The following is a 17,440-nucleotide window of genomic DNA, read 5'->3' as shown; positions in this document are numbered from 1 at the left end:
CGATGATGTTCTAGACAACAACAGGGTGTCGTCTGCGAACATCAGAGCGGGCACTCGTCCTGTTGCCAGTTTTGGGGCATCGTTGTTTTCCACACAATTCAAATGGTCGACAAGGCCATTGATGTAAAGGCTAAATAGTGCGGGAGCCAACACACACCCTTGGCGGACACCTTTGTGAACAGGAAATCGATCGGTAAGGTCACCATGCTTGCCACATCTCACCTGGGCAAAGTTGTTTTCATGGAGCCTGAATAAGACTGCTAACAAATAGGGCGGAAGGCCCAAATCAGCTAGAACCTGCCACAATTTAGTTCGTGGAACTAAGTCGAAGGCTGCCCGCAGGTCCACAAACACAAGGTAGAGGCTGCCACCCTCCGGCTTGGCTGTTTTCCAATACAGGACCTGCAGGCGAAAAATCTGATCGACAGTAGAAATACCAGCCCTAAAACCTGCCTGGAAGATAGAAAGGATCCCTTTCTTTTCAATCCACTCCAGGACCCTATCCAGCAGAATCCTCCCCATTAATTTTTGGGAAGTATCAATTAGGCTAATGGGCCTGTAGTTGGAAGGGGTCAAGGGGCAACCCTTTTTTAGGATAGGGACAATTTCAGCTCCAAGCCAAGTTGGAGGCACATTGTCCCCCTGTAAAATGCAGTTAAATAGGGTAACCAAGTAGGGGGCCCATATCTTTGGTTGTGCCCTGAACAAGTCTCCAGGCAATTTATCAAGGCCGGGAGCCTTGTTGGGGAGCATCTTTCCTATCGCTGTTTTCACTTCAATCAGAGTAAAAAGATCAGCTGAGTCACAGCAACCGGGTGGTGGTAAAAATTCAGGAGTACCAATAGTTAAACCGTCCTGATCGGGCATACCGTATCAGTCACCAAAATGACTTTCCCAGATTGAGGAGGCAATATTAGGTGCAGGAGCATGGTGTTGCCCACCAACTCCAGTTGCTACAATGGACCAAAAAGATTTGGCGTCATTTCGGCTAAGTGCCAAACCCAGTTCTTCCCACATTACAACCTCCCGTTCCTTCTTCGCGTCACTAATTGCTTTTTTGTACTGGGAGCGATTTAAAGACCATTCATTCTTAACGAAAGGATTTCTTAGTCATTTGAAGTACAACAAAAATCTGGAAACTCCAAGCGCACATGGACAAAATGTCATGCAGCGCAGTAGGTGACAAATGGAGTTGTGGATATTATTTCCTCAGAAATAATTGTATGATACCAAATAAAGCTTGCAACCGATTACTACTGCTATTCTTTAGCACCTTTGTTTATCACAAACAATTAGATTTTATCATAAGACACAGAGGTTCCTATTATGCATCTCTTCTCTTACTGTTTATTTATCAGTCTTTTATTGAACTACAAATCCCACAATTCTGTAGTCCCACCACTATGTGACACAATTTAAACACAGCATAGGAGGGTCCAATTCAATTATGATGTTCTCTTTTCTTGTTGTGGTGGGAACCATGTAGAAGACTTAGCAGAGATGGAGGAGGAAGTTCTTGGAAGGAACATTACGGCCTGATTAGTTTGGTGGGCAGACTTTTGTTTTCCCCCACCCTATCGTAGACGGGACCACCCGACACGCTGTCGCTAGTCCCGCACTAAGCATTACGATGTGACTGCCACCACAGCGGTAACAATGCCTACATTTTGCTTCCGGCTGCAGCACCCGCCACAATGCATAAATGGGACACCATATGGTGCCTACCATATGGTGCAGGGATATGTAGGGGGCACCATAGGTGCCACCCAGTGCCCACAGTTTAGGGCCAAGGGAGAAGGGGGGCCCTCCTCGGGCCTCCAAAGTCCCTTTCAGACTGCCTGTTCATGGCGGGTTAACCGCTATGAACAACCGGATGGAAAGGGACATCGTAATCACTACAGTAGATGCCTGGTTGCTACTGTCACCATTGTAGGGACTACGAGCCCCTCCGCCGCGCCGGTGGGCTCAAGAAACCCATTGGATAAGTGGCGGTTGGCCTTTTTGACGGCCACACATCCGCCTGCAATTGAAATATGGCGGGGGATGTGATGGGTCCGATGGCAGATGGACCACCACCGAAGGGCCCAATTAGGATGGTGGTGGGACCGCCAACGACAGCCTGTCAATGACTGTTCCACCACCATCAGACCCATCACATCCATCCACCATATTTCAATAGCAGGCGAATGTGTGGCAGTCTGAAAGATTGACCGCCATGCCACTGACGGGCTCCTTGGCTCTGCCTGTGTGGTGGTCGGGCTCGTAGTCCCTACAATGGTGGCAGTGCCTACCAGGCACCACCATAGGGATTACTATGTCCCTTTCTGCCTGCCTGTTCATGGCAGTTAACCCGCCATGAACAGGCAGGCAAACAGGGACTTTGGGGGCTCATAGCGGGCCCCTCTTCACCCCTGGCCCTAAGCTGTGGGCACTGGGGGCCACCTATGTTGCCCCCCTACATATCCCTTCAACATGTGGCAGTCACCGCATGGTGCCTGCCACGTAGTGCAGGGATACGTAAAGTGTCCCATTTTTGCATTGCGGCGGGTGCTGCAGCCAGCAGCACCCATCGCAATGCAAAATATAGGTATTGCGACCGCCATGGGGCGGTCCCGTCTACAGTAGTGTGTCCGCCCGCCATCCTAATCAGGCCCTAAATTCCTGGATAATTTAATCTCATACTTTATAACTAAGACTGTGATTTCCACTTTTAAAAATGTTGACTCTGATATTGCATATTTAGTGGCCACAGCCAAAACTGATTCTCTGAATAAGCCCAAGGGGGGCAAGAAAAGATTCAAAACTAAACACCTACTGGCACATCATGGTGTTAATGTTGGTGGAGATTCAACTCTGCAAAGAATTTCTGACCATGTGTATAATTGTTTTGATCCTCACCCTGGTAATGTTGATGGCCATTTAAAGAGACCTTATGATGACATTGAAGGCTTGTATCTTGGTGACCTCTGTTATGATGATGCTGGTATGATGAATATGATGCATATAATGCAGCTATGGAAGCTTAATTGGATAAACCTCAGAAAGACATTTTAGATTGCGAAGGGGATTCTATGCTTGACTCCAATTTGCTGGAGCATCCCCATTTGGTGGAATGGTTTCTTCACTCGTTCATTGAAAGGTATAATAAATCTAGAATAAAAACCTCAATGGCCCGTGCCTCTAGGGCAAAAATGAGGCAGCGTGTTAAAGGCCTACCTTCTCAGACAAGATGGCCTTCACCCCTATGATAGACACTAAAATCAACATTTTCCTTGGTAAATGTGGGGAAAACTCAAGAAAGGCAGTGGACGAAGCCTGGGCCTCCTTTGTCCAGAATGCTGTGTGCAGTGGAACATTCCAAATCCTCAGCAGAGGTACTAGACCCAGAGGTATTGTCTAGATGAGCTCAGAGGGCATTGTGTTTCCTTGGCATTGCAAATGTTGGCCTCTAATTTGAGAGGAGAAAATGTCTACTCTTGAGAATTGACCTTAACTTGGGGATCTAGCCAGTTTAGAAATGTCTTCAAAACCCAAGGAGCCTTGCTTGGTGATGATCTTATAAGAGAGATAGGATGTTACATTTGATAGTTTTCCTACCTTGAATAGGTGCCATCTTCATTAATGATGGTTTGGGGACAGGTTTCTCCAGGGGGCAAGTCGATTCAGGGGTAATTTTGCTGACCATCAGTTCTCCTTTATACCCTATGATTTCAACACCCATTCAACTACACCAGACTTGTGTCCTTTACTGATAGGCTATGGGGTGGTTGTTTGGATTTGTATTCTCAGGTGGTCAATCAAAGGGAGGGGGAATGCAAGGTAAGAGTATGCTCTCTCATGTTGGCAAAAGTTGGGGGATGGTTGGTACTTTTTGTAAACCAATGGAAAATACATTCCAAAGGTCCATGGTTTTTGCAGATCGTGAGAGGATTTCAAATAGACTTTTTGCAGTTACCTTTCCGATCAGGTGTCCAAATCTACTGTTGTTGTCTCAAAAGGGATAGAATCTTACATCTACCAAAGGCAGGGCTCTTCTGTTAAAAGGGGTGAAAGAGCCTTGTTTCTGGCATCCCAAAGGCTTTGTCGGCAATATTTTTCTTGAACAAAAGAAAAACAAAATATTCAGCCCACTGATAATTTTAAAGGAGTTGAACCAGTTTGTATTATTTCTCCATTTCAAAATGGAAACAGTGGTTTGCTTTAGGGACATGTTGATGTGGGGAGTTTGAATGGGACATGTGGATCTAAAGGTTGCTTACTTAACAGTCCCTATATTTCAGGACCACGAAAAGTATTTTAAAATATTTTGGCAGAGAAGTCTATTCAGGTTCAAGTCCCTTCCTTATGGCCTGTCTTCGGTGCATTGGTGTTTCACCGAGCTGCTGAAACCAGTTTCGTAATTTCTCATGTCACTTGGTCTAAGAATGATTGTGTACCTGGACGGCTAGATTTTCTTCAGTCAAGAGAGGGAGCTCTTGGTGAAGCAAGTACAGATGGTGGTAGATCTTATTCAGAAGCTGGGGTTCACTATAATGTGGAGAAGTCAGATCTTACTCCTTCCCAAAGAATGGACATTCTAGGGTTTCTGGTGGACTCAAAAAAGCTGTGTTGATGTTGCTGAGTGCAAAGTTGAAACAGACCAGGAAAGAGCTGAGCTCAATGTAAGATCAGGCTCACATTTCTTTGAAACATCTGGCAAGGATAATGAACCTGTTAGCATCCTGCTTTCAAGCACTAGTTCCATGACTCCTTTATTACAGGGCCCTTCAAAAACTGAAGATACAACATCTTCAAAGGGGACTTCTATATTCTCATATGGTTCCAATCCATGCAACTACACTTCACTCCACTCTATGTCACTCAACTATACACTACTCTACTCTATGCCATTCTACACCACTCTAAACCAGTGCACTCTACAATACTCTACTCCAATCTACGCCACACCACTCTATGCCACTCCACTCTACGCCACTTCACTCCACTCTGTGCCACTCCACTTTACGGCACTCCAGTCTATGATACTCTACACCACTCCACCCTACAATAGTCTACTCTACTCAATGCCACTCTACACCACTCCAATCTATGCCACTCAACTATATGACCCTCTACTCCACTCCACACCACTTTACTCCATTCTATGCCACTCCACTCTATGGCACTCCACTATATCCCACTATACTTCACTCTACTCCACTCCATGCCACTCCACTCTATGCCACACTACTCCGCTCCACTCTATGACACTCTACTCCATGCCACTACACTCTATGCGACTAAATGCCACTTTACTCCACTCTACAACACTTCACATTATGCCATTCAACTCTCTGAGACTGTACTCCACTCTGCTCAACGACATTCTATCCCAATCATCACCACTCCATTCTATGACACTCCACTGTATGGCACTCTACTCCAGACTATGCCACTCCACTCCACATTATGCCACTCCACTTTATGACACTCCACTCTATGACACTCCACTCTTTTGCAGTCTATTCCACTTCACTCTACGACACTCTATGCTACTCTGCACCACTCCACTATATGGCACTCCATGCCACTACACTCTACAACGCTCTACTCTACTCTACTTTACACCACTCTACTTCACTCTATGACACTTTCCTCCAATATGTGCTACTCCACTCGACAACACTTCACTCTACTTTCTGATGCCACTCCACTCCACTATATGCCACTCTGCTCTAAGTCACTAACTTTTAAACATGTTGAACAGCAGCCATGCTGTTGTCCAACATGGTTAGTACACATTAACAAAGCCAATAGTTTTACATAGGCGAGATCTATTAGCTTTGTCAATACATGTATTTCTTTCCTTCATCTTTCATTCTTTCTTTCTTTCTTCCATTCCTAATGCTTTTCTCTTTCTTTTTTCTTTTCTTCTTTCTTTCTTCTTTCTTTCTTCCCTTGTTTTATTCTTTCTTTCTTTCCTTCCTTCTTTCTTCTCTCCTTCTTTCCTTTCTTCTTTCTGTCCTTCTTTCTTTCCTTCTTTCTGTTTTTCCTTCTTTTTTTCTTTCTATTCTTTCTATCTTTCCGTTTTTCTTCCTTTATTTTTCTTTCTTTCCTTCATTCTTTCTTCCTTTCGTTCTTTCTTTCTTTCATTCTTTCTTCCTTTCGTTCTTTCTTTCTTTCCTTCTTTCTTTCTTCCTCCCTCAGTGTCATACCAATGGACGTTCTTAAGTATGTGTTAGCCACAACCTTTTAATGTTAATAGAATGAGGTGTTGAAATTATTGTAACCTCTGCAGGCTTTCAACCAGACATTATCCATTAGTCTGTAGTTCTCTCATTCGCATACTTCTTGCATCCACTCCTGCATGCATCAAGGAGCTTAGTGTAAGTTTCTTTCTTTCTTTCTTTCTTTCTTTCTTTCTTTTCTTTCTTTCTTTATTTGCTTCTTTCTCTCCTTTTGTGCTTTCTTCTTTCTTTTCTTCATTCTTTTCTCTCTTACTTACTTTTAATTTTTGATTCTTTCCTTCTTTCTTTCCTACTTCTTTTTTCATTCTTTGTTTTCTTCTTTCTTTGTTTCTTCTTTGTTTCCTTTTTCTTTCTTTCTTTTCTTCTTTCTTTTTTCATTTCTTTCTTTCTTCTCATTTTTTCTAAGACCAAAACATTTTTGTTGTTAGCCAACGGTTTGTTTAAATTGGTGAGGGCCTGGCAGCTTCCCAAACAAAGTTTGGCAAAAACTGTGACAAAACAAGAAGTGCCAAAAGGCTGGGGCCAACACCAGACCTATTGGCTTTGTCATTGCTTGTTTCACTTTGAGATTTAGGCATGATTCTTCCTGAAACTCAGTATAATCTTGCAATGTCCATGATGCTGAGCTGCCTAAACATGTATTTATTATATATATATATATATATATATATATATATATATATTCACTGAAAAAACCATAGGTTTCACACATGTTATAGTTAGCTGGACATTTTACTGATAAAAAACCTATGAAATTCCCCTGTTATAGTTAGTGCAGGCAACTATAACTCACGCGACCGCAATCCACTGCTGATGCTAATACTGTATTTAGACACTTATTTGCCCATGTCTTCTTCCATTAAATTTTAGCTATACATATATTACAAATATTTTTTTTTCATAAAGACACATATGTCATCAGCAGAGGATTGCGGTCGCGTGAGTTATAGTTGCCTGCACTAACTATAACGGGGGAATTTCATAGGTTTTTTATCAGTAAAATGTCCAGCTAACTATAACATGTGTGAAACCTATGGTTTTTTCAGTGAATTTGCAAGGTTTTTTAAATGCTAATTCCTAACTATAACGTGTGTGAAACCTATGGTTTTTTCAGTGAATTTGTACGGTTTTTTAAATGCTAAGTTACTTTACGCCATTCGTGGCGTGCGCGCCCACTTAACGCAGTTCGTTCCGTGCGCGCACGGTGCGCTTCGCGCACCGTGCGCGCACAGTGAGCACGCGGTGCGCTTCGCGCACCGCGCGCCCACTTTACGCAGTTAGTGCCGTGCATGCACGGTGGGCACGCGGTGCACTACGCGCACTGTGTGCCCACGTTACGCTGGATGGCCCATGTACGCACGATGCGCTTCGCGCACCGTGCGCACATGGAGGGCATATTATGCCCTTCGTTGTGCAAGGTAAACTTTTACATTTTCATTGCATACATATGCCATGAACAAATGGTGTCCTTCTGGCACCATTTGCACACGGGGTGGGGAGAGTATGGTTAATTTTTTTTTTTTAAACATTTACATTTTCAATTGTAGAATATGCCATGTACTAATGGTGCAATTCAGGGCACCATTTGCACATGGGGTGGGGAGAGTATGGTTAATTTTTTTTTTTTTAATTTTTTTTACCGTACGCGTACGGTAAGCGTAATCGGCGATTTTTCGGAAAAAAAAATTGACTTTTTGGCCTTGGGGGTTCTTTGGGGACACCTTCATCAAGGCTAGGTGGTTAGGAGCTGTCTAAACAGCCCCTTTACATGTTTTTTGCCTTTGTTTTTCCTCCCCCCCTCAGAGTGCGAGAGAGAAAATGGCAGCCGCCGCTTCCTGGTTTCGACCGATTCGAATGTTTACTAAGATCTAACAGCCAATCAGAATCGCGCTCGCGCATGTCACCGTACGCGTACGGTAAGCTTACCGTAAGCGCACGGTAAGCGCACCGTAAGCTGCCACAGATATATATATTGATTTAAATGCTATTTTCTCAGGAACTACTGAACAGATTTACACCAGACCTACAAAAGGCACTTCCTTGATCTGAGGATTACCTCTCTGCCAAATTTCAAGTAACTCTGTTCAGCCGTTCGGGCTGTAGTTGTGTCTAAAGGTCCTATGGAAAAATGCATGGGAAAAACGCGTTTTGGGACACCCCTTTTTTCTCAGCCCCCGCTTGACGAATCCCCCCCGAGACTTTCAGGGTAGGAGCGGAGCGGAGCGCCCCACCTATTTTGAAAATTTCGCGAGGATTCGTCGACCGGCGCAAAAGTTATTCCAAATAGAATGTTGCGGATTTCCTATGGAAACAGGGTCCTAACTATAACTACCTACTGGCGACCGCCAGTAGGTAATAAATATATATATATATATATATATATATATATATATATATATATATATATATATACAAGCTCCAAAGTACCCAACGTACAAGGAGCATTCGAACGGCAACATGCTCATGAAGAGCCTTTATGGTATACAATCCGCCGGCAGAACGATAACTTTAAGCAGTTCAATTTACCATGGATGCCTGACGCGTTTCGAAGTGTCCCCACTTCTCTTCAGAGGCTTTGGCAATTGAAGGCGCATAGGACATGGCCCTCATCATTTAAATGCTCCGATGCATGCCCTGGATGGGACGGTCTGCTGCGACTAGCAGAGCATTATGGGCCTTGTAGTGTCTTTTGTCTCCAGATGGAGCACGCAGTGTTGCTGTGACATTCATAGCCCCCAGATGGGCCTCGGTGTGCTGGTGGATATGCTAGATCCGTTGCTGCCCCACGAAGTCGGCCTGCTCGATAACAGACCGCGTGGCCCCCAAATCCTGGGGCGGTGCTCCTTCGCGGCAGGGTGTGCCGCGTATTTATCCAAGCTCCAAAGTACCCAACGTACAAGGAGCACTCTATTATGTATGTGCCATGCTCTGGAAAAAGGCCTGGATGGGCATATCTGCGGCATTTGAAGCTTGTTATACATAAGCGCCTCACATGGAACATGACAAAAGGAAACAAGCATTATAAAACTTTAAAATATGTTGAATAAACCATATGAAACGTGGATAAATGTATGGAATTTTCATTAAGAAATATGGATTGTGCAGTGTGTCCGGTTTGGAATGAAATTTCACTCCATTTTCTATGGCATTACACACGCGTGGAGGGCGGACCACGTTTCCGGGCTGCACGACGAAAAACTTAAACGATTTGAATGGTGAAATAGTTTGGAAGAAAAAGGAGTGCACTTTGTCACCACCCCCCCCCCTCTTTTTTCATTCTGAATAGGGCTGTGCACCGCAGCCTTGACCTACCTGCGCCGGTGCCATCGACTCCAGTTCATCAGCCGACGACAGCGCTTCAGCAATGACGACGCCGCTGCTGACACCTTGACCTGCCAGCACCGTTACGAGCACCGTCTTCATCACACACCGCGACCCTGGTCTCACCGAGAACGCCATCTGATGCCGTCACCGAGCCACAGCTCGGACCGCGACCTGAGGGCACCGCACGCCGCACCACTGCACTTCGCACCACAGCACCCGACGCCTGACGACGCCAGCGCTCCTGACTTCAACAAAGAGGAGTTCGATCTGCAACGCGTGTGACTCCGAGGACCTCGACGACTCCTGCACCGACCTCCGGAACCGACACCTGCGGACGCCGTGTGTTCAGAAGCTCAATGAGAGGTCCTCGACGCCCTGCATTTCTGAAAAGTACTGGTTGCGGGTCTTCCCGACACCGTAGCTGGCCCGCGGCGCCACGGTCAGCTAGAACTGTTTGGACTTCTTTGCTCACGACGCCGTGATAGCACCGAACGGAGCTATCGACATCAAGGAACTATTTTACAAAGTTATTTTGCTAACTGAAGATTTGTAAGTCTTGTATTGTGGATTTTTATCGTTTGGTCTTGTCTTAAGTATATAGAAATATTGGATATTTTTCTAAACTGTTGTGGTATCCTTTTGTAGTGCTTACACTGTATTACTGTTGGTTATGTGCTAATGCTTTACACACTGCCTCTAAGATAAGCCTGACTGCTTGTGCCAAGCTACCATGGGGGTGAGCAGGGGTTATTTTAGGAGTGTAACTCCCTTACCCTGACTAGGAAGAAGGGTCCCTATCTGGACCAAGGTGCAAGCCCTTGCCAACTAGAGACCCCCATTTCTAACAGCTGCTGGATGTGCCCTCCATGGACAAGGGCCCACATATGTATCCTCAAAACGTTTTCTTTACACCCCTCCTAGACTTTTAGGCTCATGTGACAAGGCCTTGCTCAAGGTTCCCAGGTTCAGAAAGGCCAGGTCAGGCTGCAGATCGTTCTCCTTCCGTTCCCCTCATCTTTGGAATAAACTTCCCCTACAATTACTCACCTGTGAAAACCACTCCCATTTCAGGAAAGCTCGTAAGACCCACCTATTTTACGGATGCATTCTTTTTTGCCTGTTGTCCATCATCTTGGTCTCGCGCTGAGATACCCTTTGGGGGTGATAAATTAAAACCACATAACATAACAATAACAAAACCCCTTTTATGACATATTAGTTAACCCTATTAAACATGGGAGGCCGGCCGGCATCGCACAATGAAGGGGCAGGTAAAATGGTGCCTCGCCTCACTATGACTTTCACTGCCACCAATGCCAGTCCCATCAAGCCCAGGTAGAAGAGAAAATGAGTGCACTTGGGGTGCCCCCTTCACCTCACAGGCATGGTCTGGGTTCCCTCATCATGTAAAAGAAAGATACCTGGTTGAGCACCCGTGATCGTGTTCACTGAGGGAGGAGTCACAGTGACTGCACAGGAGTTCCACCTAAAGCAGCTGTGCGTGATCTCCAGAGCCCTGCACAGGACATTTCCGTTTGAACTTTTAGGTAATAATGTTAGTGTTAGCTAACTGAACCATAGGTGAAAACAAGGAATGAACGAGGGAAGGTTGACCTCCTTCCTTCAACTCTCTTTGTTCTTTACCCACAACACTCATTTTAATTATTTTGTGCTTGGCATACCAGCATTATACAGTAGGAAAGTAGGCTCAGCGATGCATGAATGAAGACTTGCATCTACTAAAAATAAAAACAATACTTAGAGATGCATGGCCTAGAGTGACACACTTTGTTACAAACGCCCATTTCTGCAGCTGCAATACCACACACCCACCCCATTACCAAAAATAATCCATACTTTATTGGTGTGTGAATCAAAGGTGGCCCACGGCCCCGAGTTTCCCATAATGCCACTGCAGCAAACAGCTGATTCCAGCCTGGGCGCTTTCCCCGCCAGTCCTCCCAGGGGGTGAAAGCACCGGCAGATCTAGAAAGGGGGTTGAGGCACTAATGGAATTTTTCAGCCAGGCACGGGTTCCTTGGCTGGAGCAATGTCTCTAGTGGTCAGTGGACAGTGCGGTGCGGAAACACAGCGACTGCTCTCAGGCTTTACCAGTTGGTATGTTTACGGCTGAAAGCGCAAACCCCATCAGTGGAAAAGAACAGCTGTGGCGCGGCCCGACCTTCTCCCACTGAGGGGGCTCGGCTTGCAGCACTTGCTTCGAACTAACACGCAGTGCGCTCACTTTGAGACCGAGCTGCAGTCACAGGAATGTAGCAGTCTCTCGTGGGACTGCCGTGCTCTGCAGCCTCCCCCTGGGGAGGGCAGCAGCCACGCAGCTCTTATAAGGGCCACATTGGTAATGCAAGCAGATTCGAGTAAATCCCTTCAATGCATGCACTACGGACGGAAATAAAACATGCACGGGTACCTGATGCCACCATCATAACAGTCATATGCACTGTAAAAAGACCTACAACGCGAAGAAAAAACGATAACTGTATCAAGTATATTTGTATGTAAACCCACGTGTGCGCAAATGTTTTAAACTTGCAGTCACCTGCATATAATATCTCCAAAGGGAAAAAAAAGTTCCTCCCGTGTGTCCATTTCCCTACCAATGAAGACCGCCAGCGTAGAGACCTGTTCCACTTGGGGATGTGTAACTCCCCACTGTGGCCCTGCCGACCAGGAGCCTCTCACAGCTCTCTTAGAGAGATGCATGCCCCTAGTGAAGGAAGATGGTCAGACACAAGCATAAACAGCCCTGGAAACAACAACAACCTCAGTGGTCGCTGCAGCTGTCACAAAGATGGCGGCTGTAGAAGAAATGGGGATGAGTGGCGTGTGTGGAGACATGCCTTCGTCAGGCAGGTGACAAATGTGGAGGAGGAGAGGGGAGGGAGAAGTATCTACGGAGGGGAGTCTGGGCTGTCCGTGTGCTGCATCTGAAGGGTGGTGGGTGGAGAAATTCTCTCTTTGCCGGTACCATCTCACCTAAGAGTCAGCTGTAGGACTGAAATATTCCTCTGCTCTGATCTAAAATGTGAAGGCCCTCTCCTCAAAATATGGCTGAATGGGGTTGACCCTAGCCCACCAATGGCTGAAGGGTGATGACCCGCACCCTCTTTGTCAGCATGCTTTTCATTTCCGAAATAGAAAAATAATCATTGGTTATTCACCGTATTGCCTTCCGTAACCACCAGACCATCAAACAGAAATAAGTTGCAAAATACAGGCACTTCTTTGATTTCCTACATGATGCAGGGCTGCACTCGAAGGATGGGCACTACTTTCCTTCCCAAACCTAGCCAGGCGCGCAACACCCATTGGACTCAAAGGGCTTCAGCCCCCCCCCCCCCCCCCCCCTCGTGTGTGGCAGCCCGGGATGAGACACCTTCCCGGGCAAAAAAAGCCGCACCCGAGCACTTCACAGGTCTTTAAAAGACCATTTGCATGTTAATGAGGCCTTGCTGTTGTTTCACCCCTTCTAAGATCCCCTGCAGCTCCACTCTGCCTATTGCTTAAAGTTCAGCCCCCGCCGACATTTTTGCTCAGCCCCCCCCCCCCCCCCCCCCCCGAAATTTGGCTCTAGTTGCGCCTCTGAACCTAGCTGTACGATAATAAAGCAGGCAACAAACTTGTGGAAGGAGATTGGGAACAGGGGAAGGATTTGTATTGTAAGTAGAGCAGATCCAATGCCCGTCTGCTCCTCGCCGCGGTGCTTCTAAGATAAAACAAAATACAAAATTGTCGAGTTAATTCCCCACTCTGCCTTTCGCAATAGAACTCTACTTGAAACAGGAATGTTGTACACAAAAAAATGGCCCGGCAGTGTGAGAAGAAGACACGCATATTCATTCATCAGTTTCTTTACTCCACCGAGGGAGCATTTCTAGTACAGGATCTGGCAATTTTCCTGAGACATTTCTGTTCCAACCAAATGTCACATGTGACAAGGCTACATAAGTGGCTTAGATGTAAGGAAATTGGTAAACACGCAATCTATAGGTAGCCAATTCATCGTGCTCTAAGTCAGAATCTGGTGTAATACAAATGAGGTGCACCCCTATGTATCGCCCTTCAGTTGCAGGATGTGAAATGGATGTCCCAGGGATTCAGGGGTCATCTGCAGACACGAGTGTAAATGAAACTATGCTGCATATATACTGCAAACCTGTGCATATTCAGGCAAAGCGAACCTGGATTTAGTGGTTGGAATTAAATAGTTTCAATTGTTATCCATGAAGATAAATGGGTCCCACCTGATTTTCATTTCATTTGTGTTTACGCAAATGTGTAGATTTTAGGTGATATGAAATAGTATGTCTTTTAATTTTTTTAAAGCGCTGCATTGCCAATGTATAGTATGCCAGTTTATATGCAGTAAATAGCTTCTGGAGGTAAACACTGTAAGAGGTGCGGTTGCCCCAGAAGATCTGGGCCACGAGTTCAGTAAACGGACATGAGATAAAGGATCATACAGGTGTGATTCAGTGACATGGTCAGGGGTCATCCTGAAAATCTGCCACCGTGGAGTACATGGGGTACAAAGAACGCCCCTAGTAAGGAGTCAAACTGGAAAAGTCCACATAGATATGGTATTGTGTGAGCCTCATGGCGAGGATGCACAGTCTGTGCATTAATAAAGATGTTGGAATAAAGAAAGATTTCTGCATTTCCCTCAAGAACAACCATGCGAGGTTTGAGTGTCCTGTGAGTGAGAAGGTAATTCACCAGATCCTTTGGTATAATTAGGGTCATATTTGTGAGGATGGTTTGTACAGCAGGGTGACCATCATGCGGGGTTCGGGTGAAAAGATAAAGATACAAAGAGAAGGAGGCAGAGGACAAGAGCCTGCGTGGCCATGGAACAGAGAGGGCACAAGGAGAGAGTGCGTTGAAATTAAAGCGCGGGGCAGAGAGGCGGGCACAAGGGCCCGACTGGCCAAGGTTTGTTTATGTGGCACTTGTGTCTTCCTCTTAACTTTGAAAAAGTCACGCTTGCAAACGACGGCGAAAAACGTTTTATGAATCGGGACTTTAGAGTGTGAAGACAGGTGTAGAGATGACTGAACATGGAGCTTCTGGAAGGAAAGGTGGCGAGTGTGAGAGAGTGTGCGAGAATCAAGGAATGCTGCGAGACAGTGAGAGGGAGAGGGAGAAGAAAATTAAGAAAGAGGCGGTATACCAGAATAAGATGCGAAAAGGATGAAGGAAGCGAGATGACGCAGATATGTTCAGGAGTGGAATGAAAAGCAAGAAGAACCATCATGACTCGAGGCGGGTGGTTGGAGGGAGAGAGGAAGACATGGGAAGAAGACAAAAAGGTGGAGAGGGAAAGGAGAGAGGGATAGGGAGTCGAGCGAGTGAGAGTGGGGAGCAGATGGAGAAGCCCATCGTTAGATACCCGGGAGAGAGAACGGGAGCGAGCGCTCACGGGCTCCTTGGGAGACTAGCATAGAGATAGAGGGAGGGGCTGTGGGCTGTCACGCGTCATTGGGCAGATTATGTGCCGAAAACAAAAAGTGTTTGTCGCTGTGCCAGTCAGTCACTGCATCGGGTCCATCTGGACAGTTCTCTCCCTGTACCCGCGCCCCCTCCCAACACTTTAGCACGCTCTGGCTGTTTTGCCTTTGAGTCCCTCGTTCTGGGTGCATTTCTGTCTCAATTTCGTTCTCCCTGCTCGGAGTTCACGCGCACACGCACATCATCGGACAGCTGAGCCCTGCCAGTGCCATGGAGATCCACTGGCGCAGATAGGGCCGAGCCCGCGGGTAGCACCGGCAGCGGCCTCACCTCGGCCCGGTCTTGGCTTCAGCGTGTTTTGGACTCTATCCTGACCTAATCGGAGGTAAGTTCACGTTCGGTGGTTTACTTAAAGTGGTGTTGTGTGGAGGTAGGTAGGGCTGCACCGCAAGGAATATGTGTCCTTTTCCGCACCTTGGACAAACATGGCCGTGGCGGACCGAGGGCGAGAGTCAGCAGAGGATGTGGTCTTTACTTTCACAATGAGCGGGATCCCTTTTCTCACAGGAAAACGTTTTGGAGACTGCGCTTCTAATGACTTTGCTCACCTCCAGCAGCCGAGAGATGCGTTGGTAAAATATAATATCGCAACAAAAAATCCGAATAAGGTGAAAAGATCTTGAAATTGTAGCGTTGCCTGGTTGTTTCATAACACTTTATTTCCAATGTATTCACCTCGTTTTTGTTGTTGTTGTTTTTTTAAGCGTTGGTTGATGAAGTCGCATGTTTCCCGTTCATTGGAGGGGATTACATTTGATATTGATAAATTAATTAAATGTCATTCATTTTCGCTGGAGCATTTTCGGTTTCTCGTTTTTTTTGTTTTAGGACACGCGTTTTCCTAAACAGCAAAGCAGGGGGTCAAAGACCCAGCGAATACGAGCGGTTGCTAGAGTTACTGATGTCTGACACTGGCGCATTTACATTGTAAGCAGGTTGTAGTATATAAATGAAAGTCAGGTTTATTTTAATTATTTTAATTACTGTGCTGAAGGATGCCGCTTCCTTCTACCGACAGGACGCCGTTTTTCTGGATAATTGTGCGCTTTGGAAATGCTTCTTCATTTTATTATTTATTCATATTGAGAATATCTATAAGTATTTTAAGAATTGCCAGCGACGTGCATACAATAAAACAGTCGAATTACATGGATTATTTTACAACTGAAAAATAAATGGCACGCACATCTTGACACTTTTATAAACCACAGTAAACAAGTATTAGTCAATGTGTTATTATTGTTATTTCCAGTAATACAGCGATTTTTAAATTGTATGTACGATTAAGGACCAGTTATGCGAATCGATTATTATTATTTTATTATTATTATCATCCTCCTCATCACACAGTTACATCGACGCACGTTCCATGATGTTAATTGTTTACACCTGTACCCAGCGCTGAGTAGCTCAGTCATTATTCATGTGACATATTGGAGTACCTTATTGTAATTCATTACCATTTCAGTGCGAATGAAGCCGTGCGGTGCCGTTTCCCCACTTCTTTCGAGTGCCGTCGAGTTGTGGGTGCCACGCTCTCTGCAGTCCTGCTACATGTATCGCCGGTTCTAGCCCTGCTTTCAGTGCCCGCAACCAGGCGTGATTGCTTGTTTCTGCCCAAGGCCGCGCACTCTCGTCTAGATTGGGTAAGAATGCACTGAAGCATGTAGGTCTCAAAACGAATGCCTACATACCTGTACCTACAATAGACATTACGATAATTATAAAGACGTTGTTAAAACGACTCTGTTTCCGAAGCCAGAAACTAATTGTAAAGTCCGAACATTAAATAAAGCGTTAAAATCAGAGGGTGGTCTTGTTCTATATAGTGCTACTAATTCTCAGTGTCATTCAGTCGCAGACGAGCTTCCACATACCTGCCTGCCTCTGTCAATCCGGCTTCTACGCCAGCAGGGCGGAGGAGCGCGCCTTGTGACAGCGCTTGTCACGCGGCCGCCACATGGCGCAGTGTAAGTGTTGGCAGCCCGGCTCGCGCAAGCTGCGCAGAAGCTTCGGCCAGACACCGCTTCGGCTCCCGTGCAGGGCGAGGCTTTCACCGCCCTCATCAGAATGAGCGCGTGGCTCTCACAAAAAGCCCTGCTCCCTAGTTAGAATGCATACCACTGGCGAAAGCGCGTGATTATGGTAATCCGCAGGATCGGCTCTCCTACTCCAGCGCTAATGGTTAGTTGGCAGATGCCAAGAAACTGACAGATCACTTGAGGGCCACGTGCGCGCCGCTTCTCTAACACTGGGAGCGCGCGAGCTCAAGCACTTACAATTATGTGTAGCTGTTTAAAACAGGTCCGTCGGCAGTTCTGCATTGTGCATGATGCATGAAAAATGGCTAGAACACAAGG

At 46.0% G+C, this 17,440-nt stretch overlaps 2 protein-coding genes across 3 annotated transcripts in view; one reads left to right on the top strand and one right to left on the bottom strand.

Annotated features, from left to right (window-relative positions):
• Positions 1 to 17,440, bottom strand: part of LOC146861778 (uncharacterized) — a 182,791-nt gene that overhangs the window by 145,896 nt on the left and 19,455 nt on the right. The gene's annotated exons all lie outside the window — the stretch shown is intronic.
• The window catches only part of PRDM8 (PR/SET domain 8), a 34,027-nt gene continuing 31,691 nt past the window's right edge, over positions 15,105 to 17,440 (top strand). The window contains exons 1-2 of one of the 2 annotated variants that reach the window (XM_085640952.1): positions 15,105 to 15,405; positions 16,549 to 16,726. The gene's annotated coding sequence lies outside the window, so the exon portion shown is untranslated. The remainder of the gene's footprint in view (positions 15,406 to 16,548; positions 16,727 to 17,440) is intronic. The other variant, XM_085640953.1, reaches the window with a different exon arrangement.

The sequence above is a fragment of the Triturus cristatus genome, chromosome 2_2 (genome assembly GCF_964204655.1).
Source record: "Triturus cristatus chromosome 2_2, aTriCri1.1, whole genome shotgun sequence".
Lineage (NCBI taxonomy): Eukaryota > Metazoa > Chordata > Amphibia > Caudata > Salamandridae > Triturus > Triturus cristatus.
The sequence above is the reverse complement of the archived record's forward strand: the minus strand, read 5'-3'. Positions and strand labels throughout refer to the sequence as shown.